The sequence below is a fragment of the Rana temporaria genome, chromosome 6, assembly GCF_905171775.1.
Source record: "Rana temporaria chromosome 6, aRanTem1.1, whole genome shotgun sequence".
In the NCBI taxonomy this organism is placed as follows: domain Eukaryota; kingdom Metazoa; phylum Chordata; class Amphibia; order Anura; family Ranidae; genus Rana; species Rana temporaria.
Window position 1 is genome coordinate 148207724 of NC_053494.1, and position 12043 is coordinate 148219766.

The following is a 12043-nucleotide window of genomic DNA, read 5'->3' on the forward strand; positions in this document are numbered from 1 at the left end:
TCGTCGAATTCCGCGTCGTGTATGCAAATGAGCTAGTTACGGCGATCCACGAACGTACGTCCGGCCAGCGCATTTTTTTACGTCGTTTGCATTCGGCTTTTTCTGGCGTATAGTTACCCCTGCTATTATGAGGCGTACTCAATGTTAAGTATGGCCGTCGTTCCCGCGTCGAATTTTGAATTTTTTTACGTCGTTTGCGTAAATCGTTCGCGAATAGGGATTTGCGTAGAATGACGTCACCGTCTGAAGCATTGGCTTGTTCCGGTTTATTTTCGAGCATGTGCACTGGGATACCCCCATGGACCGCGCATGCGCTGTTCAAAAAAAACATTGTTTACGTCGGGTCACGACGTATTTACATAAAACACGCCCCCCAAAACCATCAGGGCCTGCCTAATTGCATACAGATTGAAACTCTAATGCCGCGTACACACGGTCGTTTTTTGTCTTGTAAAAAAACGTTGTTTTCTTTTCATGATAAAAAACTACAATTTTCAAACTTCATTTTAAAAAACGACGTTGCATACACACCATCGTTTTTTTCAAAATGCTCTAGCAAAATGCGGTTACGTACAACACGTACGACGGCACTCTGTTCCATTCAAGCTCGCGTTATAACTTGCTTCTGAGCATGCGCGGGTTTAAAAACGTTGTTTTAGCCCACACACGCTCATTTTTTATGACACAAAAAACGAAGTTTTGAAAAACGACATAAAAAATTTAAGCATGTTCAAAAAAAATTAAACATAAAACAACGTTTTCCCCACACACGGTCATTTTAAAGGACGTTTTTAAAAATTACGTTTTTTTTCATCACAAAAAACGACCGTGTCTACGCGGCATAAAGGTTTGACCTCATATTATATGGTTTTGGTAAATCTGAAGACAAAAATCGGAAGAAAATCTAATAGTGTGTATGGGGTATTAAAGTGCACTGAACACATTGAACATTGAGATTGATAGATCACAAATGTTCATGTCGGTACATCTTCACCCACATATGTGGGTAGGCAATGTATTTTTTGCAGTTTATCCCTGATCTTATTTATTATTTAGTAAATCATAATCACCAGGTCCCTGTAAGGCTAGGTTCTCACTTTTGTGGGTGCGGGACTGTATGTAAATTGCACGCCTTCCTGGACCCGCATCAAAAACGCGCTGAAGTCAGCAGACACGCATGGGGGGGCCATTACTTCTTAATGACATCCCCAGGCACTGGAAAGCACAGCACATTTTCCCGTGCTGGGAAATGCATAGTACAATGCAGTTTTCTTACGGTTGCGATTTTGGTAAAGGTGCAGGGACCTTTTTCCTGTGTTCAATAGGTACAGCAGCCCATTTAACAACTTCAGCCCCGGAAGAATTTACCCCCTTCTTTGCGATTCGGCACTGCGTCGTTTTAATTGACAATTGTGCGGTCATCCGACGTTGCACCCAAACAAAATTGATGTCATTTTTTTCCCCACAAATAGAGCTTTCTTTTGGTGGTATTTAATCACCTCTGCGGTTTTTATTTTTTGCGCTATAAACAAAAAAAAGAGCGACAATTTTGAAAAAAACTAAATATCTTTTACTTTTTGCTATAATAAATATCCCACATTTAAAAAAAATAATAATAATTTTTCCTCAGTTTAGGTCGATACGTATTCTTATACATATGTTTGGTAAAAAAAAAAAACGCAATAAGCGTATTGATTGCTTTACGCAAAAGTTATAGCATCTACAAAATAGGGGATAGTTTTATTGCATTTTTATTATTCATTTTTTTTTTTACTTGTAATGGCGGTGATCTGCGATTTGTATTTGGACTGCGACATTATGGAGGACACATCGGACACTTTTGACACTATTTTGCGACCATTGTCATTTATACAGCGATCAGCTCTATAAACATGCACTGATTACTGTGTAAATGACACTGGCAGGGAAGGGGTTAAACCAGGCGAGGGCAAACTCGGCCCTCCAGCTGTTTTGAAACTACAAGTCCCATGAGACATTGCAAGACCCTGACAATCACAGGCATGACTCCTAGAGGCAGAGGCATGATGGGATTTGCAGTTTCACCACAGCTGAAGGACCGAGATTGCCCACCCCTGGGTTAAACACTAGGGGGCGATCAAGGGGTTAAGTGTGTCCTAGGGAGTGATTCTAACTGTGGGGGGCTGGGCTACCAGTGACATGACAGTGATCACTGCTCCCGATCACAGGGAGCAGTAGATCTCTGTCCTGTCACTAGGCAGAACAGGGAAATGCCTTGTTTACATACAGTAGGCATCTCCACATTCTGCCTCTCCATGAGACGTTTGGCGAGCACCCGGCAAACATCGAGTCCGCAGGACCCGTGGGCATGCTCACGGAGCGCACAGCGGGCACGCACACGAGGGCAAATTAAAAGCGACTTTTGCGCAGCCATGCCATTCCGTTCCATTAAATGAACGGGCTGCTGTGCCTGCACAAATGCGGCCCCAAGGAAACTGAAATAGTGTGAACTTAGCCTAAACACAATGGCTCAGATTCTCAAAGGAGATACGACGGCGTATCTCCAGATACGCCGTCGTATCTCTGAGTCTGAGCCGTCGTATCTATGCGCCTGATTCATAGAATCAGTTACGCATAGATCTTAACTGCATATTTACGCTGGCCGCTAGGGGCGTGAACGCTGATTTACGCCTAGAAATATGTAAATCAGCTAGATACGCGAATTCACGAATGTACGCCCGGCCAACGCAGTACAGATACGACGTTTACGTTAGGCTTTTCCCGGCGTAAAGTTACCCCTGCTATATGGTGGCGTACATGCGGCGTACCAATGTTAAGTATGGACGTCGTTCCGGCGTCGAATTTTGAATATTTTACGTCGTTTGCGTAAGTCGTCTGTGAATGGGGCTGGACGTCATTTACGTTCACGTCAAAACCAATACGTCCCTGCGGCGTACTATGGAGCAATGCACACTGGGATATTCCACGGACGGCACATGCGCCGTTAGTGAAAAACGTCAATCACGTCGAGTCACAAGTTATTTACATAAAACAGGCCCCCCTGTTTCAAATTTGAATTAGGCGGGCTTACGCCGGCCTATTTACGCTACGCCGCCGCAACTTACGAAGCAAGTGCTTTGAGAATACAGCACTTGCCCTTCTAAGTTGGGGAGGCGTAACGTAAATAGGATACGTTACGCCCGCACAAAAATACGCCGATCTACGAGAATCTGGCCCATTTATACCAAAACAGACTATTCTATTTATTTTGGAGCGAAAGTGACATGACTAAACTTTTGGTAATTTTAATCTAAAAGAGCATAATAATATTAAGCTGAACATCAGAGCCACACAGTGCATACGTTTATCGTTTAAACCAGTTTGCTATGGTATGGGATTCTGATGAAACAGAACTAACTTCAAGAATATCTTAAAAACATAATTTAATCCAGTCATTAAAACATCATTAATTGTAATTTGCAGCTAGCACATGTACCTTAATCTGTCTTTTTTTTTTTATGTAGACTTTATTAACTCCACAAACCACAAAGCCATAAAATATAGGATAATAAACAATAATAATCAATGGTCCTGTACATCCCAGATGCAAGAGGTGACCAGCATAACAAAAATACAATTCCAAAGTACAGCAACATAACCAACAATAAGCCAGTCAGAGGGCAATATAAAGCATCAAACAGAGTAATATCTGGGGCGTATCAGCACAGAATATAATCGCCACTCAAGTGGAGGGCCCCACCTTAATCTGTCTTTATAGAATCTACTGTAATCTCCTGCATAGCAAACTGGGAGAGGACCAGGGCTCAAATGTGCTCCGCAGGCATATTTACAAGAGCAGAGAATATAGGTACACTCAGAGGCGGCTGACGCATGGATTTCAATGGTGTTTTTGTTTTTAAGCACATGATTAGAGCCTGATGCCGCGTACACACGCTCATTTTTCAGCATGAAAAAAAAACGTTGTTTTTCAGCATGTTGAAAAAACAACGTTTTTCCAACTTCATCATTAAAACAACGTTGCCCACACACCATCGTTTTTAAAAAATGATCTAGCAAAGCGCGGTGACGTACAACACGTACGACGGCACTATAAAGGGGAAGTTCCATTCGCCTTTGGGCTGCTTTTAGCTGATTCCGTGTTAGTAAAAGACGATTTGCGCTTTTTTGTCTGTTACAGCGTGATGAATGTGCTTATTCCATTATGAATGGTAGTTTTACCAGAACGAGCACTCCCATCTCATAACTTGCTTCTGAGCATGCGCAGGTTTTTAACATCGTTTTAGCCCACACACGATCATTTTTTACAACCTGAAAAACAACATAGTTTAAAACGACGTTAAAAAATGCAGCATGTTCGGAAAAAAAATTTTGTCGCTTTTCAGAACCTGAAAAATGATGTGAAGCCCACACACGATCATTTAAAATTAAATTTAAACAAGGTTTTTTTCATGCCGAAAAATGATCGTGTGTACGCGGCATAAGGCTCTAATGGGCTTCAAAAAAGGGTGGGCTGGGGGCGCAGAGCACTGCACCCTGAGCTCACCCAGTTGTGTGACAATAGCAAATTAATATTTGCTATTGTCTTCCTGATTCTCCTCCTGGCCAATCAGGAAGCGGGTCCTCAGACCTGATTGGCCAAGAGGAAAAGCGATCGTATTGGCCGCCAAGAGATGCAGGAGAAGCAAGCCGCAGAGGAGGAGACACCGAGTAGGAGAAGCAGGCCCGCCACCTAGATGGGGTAAGTGCTGGGTTTTTCTGCCACTGGGTGCACTGCTTCCCCTTCATTGGCCAATCACTGACTGGGATGAGGGAAAGGGGGGGGGGAGAAGGGGAGCCTGACCCAGGCATTGTTGCTTCACTGCAGGAAGGTCCAGGACCTGGTGGGGCTGACTGGCAGAAGTGCCTGGATCACAAGGCTGGCTAAGAACATTACAGCTACCAAAGTCCCTGGTTCAAGTCCTGGTCAGGACACTATCTCCATGGAGATTGCAGTTACTTCCTGTGAGTTTCCTCCCCCAGTCCAAAAACATTCTGGTAGGTTAATTGGCGTCTGTCCTACTTGGCCCAAGTATATGCATGCATGTGAGATAGAGACCTTAGATTGTAATCTCGTTGAGGGTAGGGACTGGTATGCAGATTGTTGGCATTGTATACATATTTATAATCTATGCCTAATCTATCTATTGCATCAATCTAAGGGTAAGCCTGATCTGTTTCTGGGCTATTTAGCTCAGCTATTTTGACCCCTTTTCTATATCTCCTCTATTCTGGCTTACACATACATATTTTCCCTTTTTTCATTTTGTAGCTCGAGGATAGCTGGCCTTTCAGTCCAGGCATTCCAAATTGTATCTTGAACTCAATCTATTTCTCTTGTTAACATTATACATTCAGTGTATTATCTAAAGGGTAAGTAATAATCCCCAGGCCCCTTGTCCATGGCCTTTTTTACCGCCCATAATTGTAAACAACTACGTATATTATTTCACTATTTGATTAGTGGATGGTTACGTACTATTATTTTCTTTTTTATATAGTTTTATACTTGCCTGACTATTTTGGTTATATGTTATCTTTATACCTGAGAGCTATCCTCCCATGGGCCAATAGGCTTTAGCGGACCAGTGATCTCTCCCTTCAATCAACTTTGCATGTTTTTCCACCTACTGGGGTGAGTAAATGTTTCTAATATACAAGTTGTAGATCTTTCTGCCCCATTTTGGTATAATATCAGAGATTATTACTATTCTTCTTCTTTATTACCATATTCGAGGCATCTATTAATATCCATATGGATGTATTATGCTATAATATCATGATCTGACCCATACCAATATATGAATAATATGTTATATATGTATATACAGTATCTCACCAAATAATTTCCCAGGACTGCCTTAACCCTCTTGGGCATGGAGTTCCCCCAGAGCTTCACAGGTTGCCACTGGAGTCCTCTTCCACTCCTCCATAATGAGATCACGGAGCTGGTGGATGTTAGAGACCTTGCAATCCTCCAGCTTCCAATTGAGGACACCCCACATATTCTCAATAGGGTCAATACACTTGTCTTTGTACTCCTCACCTGGTTGCTGCCACACACGCTTGACACGATCGGAACCAAATACGTTAATTTTGGTCTCAAATAATCCATGTCTTTAGTCTGCTTGTCTTCAGCAAACTCTTTGCAGGCTTTCTTGTGCCTCATCTTTAGAAGAGGCTTCCTTCTGGGACGACAGCCATGCAGACTAATTTGATGCAGTGTGTGGCTTATGGTCTGAGCACCGACAAGCTGACCCTCCACCCCTTCAACCTCTGCAGAAATGCTGTCAGGACTCATATACGTCTATTTCCCAAAGACAACTTCTGGATATGACACTGAGCATGTGCACTCAACTTCTTTGGTTGACCATGGTGAATCCTGTTCTGAGTGGAACCTGTCCAGTTAAACCGTTGTATGATCTTGGCCACCTTGCTGCAGCTCAGTTTCAGGGTCTTGGCAATCTTCTTATAGCCTAGGCCATCTTTAGGTAGAGCAACAAGTCTTTTTTTCAGATGCTCAGAGAGTTCTTTGCCATGGGGTGCCATGTTGAGCTTCCAGTAACTAGTAGGATAGAGTGAGAGTGATAACATCAAATTTAACACACCTGCTCCCCATTCACACCTGAGACCTTGTAACACTAACGAGTCACATGACACCGGGGAGGGAAAATGGCTCATTGGGCCCAATTTGGACATTTTCACTAACGGGTGTACTAACTTTTGTTGCCAGCGGTTTAGACATTAATGGCTGTGTGTTGAGTAATTTTGAGGGGACAGCAAATTTACACTGTTATACAAGTGTAATATATTTATTATTTACAAAAATGTGAGGGGTGTACTCACTTTTGTGAGATACTGTAAATACTTTATTGATTCTTCCTTCTTTTTTGTAGATTTGTTTTTACTATTATCAATAGGTTCTACCTTGTTGGTCCTGAAGAAGCGGTGCACCCTCAAAATGCATTGACCCACTCAAAGGATTAGTGCACCTATTGTTGTAATGGATCTGTATGCAGCTATGTTTGTGCTGCTTCTTTTTAAATGTCTAAAATAAAACAATGTGTTTTAGCTGCATTTTTTTTTGTTGTTTAATTTATCTTTACTAGAGTGTACACTGTGGTGTATTTAAAGTCCCAAACACACCTTCTACGTTTCCTATTTTATATAAGCATGCCGAAATACATGTGTTCCCCTTTTACAACACTGTATTAATGCAGAGAGGGATGCTGATGTGTTGGGCTTTAAAGTGGTTCTAAGTTTTTTTACCTTCATGCATTCTATGGATGAAGATAAAAAACGTTCTCTGTGCAGCTCCCCGACCCCAGCCCCCAACCCCCCACCCCAATACTTATCTGAGCCTAATCTCGATCCCGCATTCTGCACGAGAGCAGCAGCTCTCCAGCTCCCTCTCTCCTCATTGGCTCAGACAGTCATTGGCTCCTGCTGCTGTCACAGTCAGTGAGCTAGAAAAAAGTTCCAACTGTGTAGTATTCATTGTTAAAAACATGCATACAGCAGATACAGGACATTGAATCAATGAACTCACATCTGAAAGCTGATGTCAACCCGGAATCGAGCACCAAAATCTCTGGCTGGCACATTTCATTCAATGAGACAGTATCAAGGGGTGATGTCGACCTGTGACATCAGCACCAAAATCTCCGCCTGGCATATTTCGTTTAATGAGACAGTATCAAGGGGTGATGATGTCCCATTGGACGAAACGCATCGGTCAGAGATTTTGTATTATCAATTTATGCTTTATGTTTTTTGCTTTACATGCTTTTTGAGGCGCTTCGCTATTATTTTGTAAGATTTCACTGAAGCACCGATATACTGCTTTTTGTAATCAGAACTCCTAATTAGAATACTTTCATGTTACTGAAAGTATTGAAGTTCTGGATTAGTTTTCCAGCCAGGCAACTAGAAATTTCAGAAAGAGGTAAAGCCCCGATGACTGTACACATTGGAGGACATCCCCTGGATCAGGATCAGAGGTCAGAGATATCAACTCCTCTTAGTACAGATTTTATGTAAGACTTTGGGGCTGATTTACTAAAACTAAAGAGCGCAAAATCTGGTGTAGCTCTGCATAGAAACCAACCCTTCATTTTTTTTGTCAAAGCTTAATTGAACAAGTTTATTTCGAAGCTGATTGGCTACCATACACAGCTGTGCCAGATTTTGCACTCTTCAGTTTTAGTAAATCAACCCCTATGTGTACATTAGATTTAGAAACAGTTTTGCCCTTATATTGCATTCCCATTGTATTATAAAATATACATGAAGGAAAGCAATGCATGGCAAAAGCAGTAAGAAACACTACTTCATACTGCTCCATATGAGCTAAGCCCTCTAGAACCTTCATAACTGTATCATTAACTTAATTTAAAATCAGGGATATAGTGGAAGGGTGGCTGTGTGGTAAGTGCTGTTACTTTGCAGTTTTGGTCTCTCCTGGTTCAAATCTCACCGAGCACACTAATGTCTACATGTATGCTCTCCATATGTTTGTGAGGGGTTCCTTTCTTCAAGTAGATGAAATGTCTCCCACAAAATTTAGCCATAGCCAATATGGTAGGAAATAGTAGACTGTGAGCTTCATTGTTGGGCAAAGACTGATATGAGTCATTCTAGGTGCTGTTGTGTAATATGTGTGTTCAGTATAAATACAAAAATTAGGTAGCATTCTACTATCAATATACGCTAAGTTAGATCCTTCCCAGTCTTTAAAAGAAGCCATGGAGATATTTATAACAGCACGTTTCTAGTTTGGCAGACCTGGTCCTGAAAGCATCTGGTTTATGTAGTTTTCTTTACCCTAATTCACTTCACAGAGCTATGAATACACAGTGATTCCATATTAGTTGGGGGTATATTAATAGTCAAAAGCTATTGAGCTCTTTTGTTGAACAATTATTAAGGACATGTCAGGAGATCTCTCAGGTACAACCTACAGTATAAAGCCTCGTACACACGACCGAGGAACTCGACAGGCGAAACACATTGTTTTCCTCGTCGAGTTCCTTGTTATGCTGTGGAGGAACTCGACAAGGCAAGTTTCTCCATTCCCGTCGAGGAAAAAGAAGACATGCTCTCTTTTTGGCTCGACGGGATCCTCGACAGTTTCCTTGTCGAAAAATGTACACACGACCGGTTTCCTCGGCAAAAAAAAAATCCCAGCAAGTTCCTTGCTGGTTTTTGCAGAGAAACTTGGTCGGGTGTACGAGGCTTAAGGCGGTTTTGCATGGCACCAACTGATGGAAAGAAAACCTGATGACATTTTTCAGCTATTCATTGTGGTGTATTCTGGACACTGGTCTACTGATGTGACTGTTAACTGTATCATAAAACAATAGACATGTGCGATTCGGTTCGTAACGAATGGATTTTAGTACGAATTTGTTAGTATTCGTACATTCGGATCAATTCAAACATCCGAATAGCTGAAAGAACCAAAATAGGAAAATTGCGAATAAGCAAAAAAACGAACATGCGAAAATACGAACTTACAAATGGACAAATTACGAAAATACGAAACACCGAAACCGTAAAAGAATGAAAATGACATCTATAACGAATGATTTGCATTCCGTATTTTCAATCCTTTGTATTTTCGTAATTTTGTTTGTTCATGTTCTCCAATCATTCTTTTGAATGGACAGTGTAAGAAAGTGTATCTTAATATGTATGTTCGTAATTTCGTATGTTCGCCTTTTTATTCGTATGTTCGTAAATTTGTTTCTTTGTCTGTTCGTAATTTCGTGTTCTCGAATCGTTCTTTTGAATGGGCAGCGTAGCGAGTGATGTATCTTACTTAATATCTTAGCCAATCAGCTTATCTCTTTTGTGTCTGAGTCACAATGCATTCCTGAATCTTTTTAGATTCAGTTGAGGAGGAGACTGGGAGTAAGTACAGGACTTATTAGAAATTAAGCAAGATACACCCTCTCAAAATGGCGTACAGGGGCGGAGGCTATAGCCGCGTGTTGAAAATGAAATTAAAATACATTACGAATGACTGCAATGTATTTAAGAAAGTACGAATGCATTCGAAGCACGGTAGGAGGCTATAGCCGCGTGTTGAAAACAAAACTAAAATATGAGATTGCCAATGACCGCAATGTATTTACGAAAGTACGAATCCATTCGAAGCACGGTAGTAGACACGAATCAACTAAAACAAAACAATGTTACGAATCAACATAAAAGGCAATCTCACAAAAGTAACAATTACTAAAATACGAGTAGTGTACCGAATAAACGAAAATTATTATCTAACAAAATTACGAATTTAGAATCAAAGAAAATAAATTAGACAGAATTACGAATCATTCAGTATCAACAAAAATAAAACTGTTATAAAAATACGAACGAGTCCGAATATGAAAACTCGTGTCTTACGAAATTACGAATCTTTATGAATCTACGGAAACAAGACGAAACTAAACAAAACACATTTTTTTGTTGTGCACATGTCTATAAAACAACCTCTTTCGAGTCGAGAAAGCCCTAGTTCGCCTACGACAGGTATATTATGACAAGGGCAACAAGGCGCAAGCCTTATTGGCGAGGAAACTAACAGACCGCACACTCGCCTCCACCCCGCACCAGGTCCAGGACAGATCGGGTAATATTGTATCACACCCCCAAAGTATTGCGGACGCATTCGCAGCATTCTACGCGGACTTGTACAACAAGCCAGAAATCCCCCACAACCCGCCCTCCCCCGACCTGTTAGATAGGATGACACGATACCTGACACAGGCGGGCATCCCTCGGCTAAAGCCGGAGGACCTGGCCTCCCTAAACGCTCCCATCACAGGAGAGGAACTGACCGTGGCCATTAAGGCCCTACCCGCTCGCAAATCCCCGGGCCCAGACGGGTTCCCATACGAATATTACAAGACCTTCCTCCCCACACTCCTCCCCCATATGACGAAGCTCTTCAACGCCTTTCTACACCGAACCCCTATCCCACAAGATATGCAGCGATCATTTATCACCCTTATCCCTAAACCAGACAAGGACCCCGCAGTATGCGCCAGCTACAGGCCAATAGCCCTGCTGAACTCAGATCTTAAGATCTTTACGAAGGTCCTCTCCCTCCGCTTAAACGCAGTCTTACCCTCCCTGGTCCATAAAGACCAGGTGGGCTTTGTCCCCCTCCGCCAAGCGGGAGACAACACGAGAAAGGTGATTGACCTCATTGACGTGGCGGGCAGGGAGGGCTCGGAGTCCTTACTCCTGAGCCTAGATGCAGAAAAGGCGTTTGACCGCCTTGGCTGGCCCTTCATGCTCGCCACGTTAAGACATATGGGTTTTGGGGGACCTTTCCTTCAGGCGGTCCGACACCTCTATACTAATCCTATCTCACAGGTGAAAACTCCCTTTGCCACCTCATCCACCTTCCCCGTTACTAATGGCACTCGCCAGGGGTGCCCTCTGTCCCCCCTCCTCTTCGCCCTTTGCATAGAACCTCTAGCAGCAACGATACGCGGCAACCCGGATATTCGGGGTATCCCAGTAAGGGGAAGGGAATTTAAAATTTCCCTCTTCGCCGACGACATCATTCTGACACTGACGCGTCCCCGCATCTCCTTACCCAACTTACAAAGGGAACTAGAACGCTACGGGCCCTATCGGGTTATAAAACCAATACGTCCAAGTCTATGGCCATGCCAATTAACATGCCCGGACCCGAGGCCTTGCACTTACAGTCCGTCTTCCCGTACCACTGGGAGCGAACCTCCCTGAAATACCTGGGTGTCCATCTGACCCCGAACTTTGCATCCTTGTACCAGGCCAATTTCCCCCCCCTATACAGCTCAATAAGGGCGCTGATCCATAAATGGAAGTCTCACCAGATATCCCTTTTGGGCCGGATAGCAGCCATAAAGATGGTGATCCTGCCAAAACTGCTGTACCTTTTCCAGACCCTGCCAGTCCCGGTCCCATACGCTCATCTGCGCGCCCTACAAGCGGACCTCCTCCGGTATGTGTG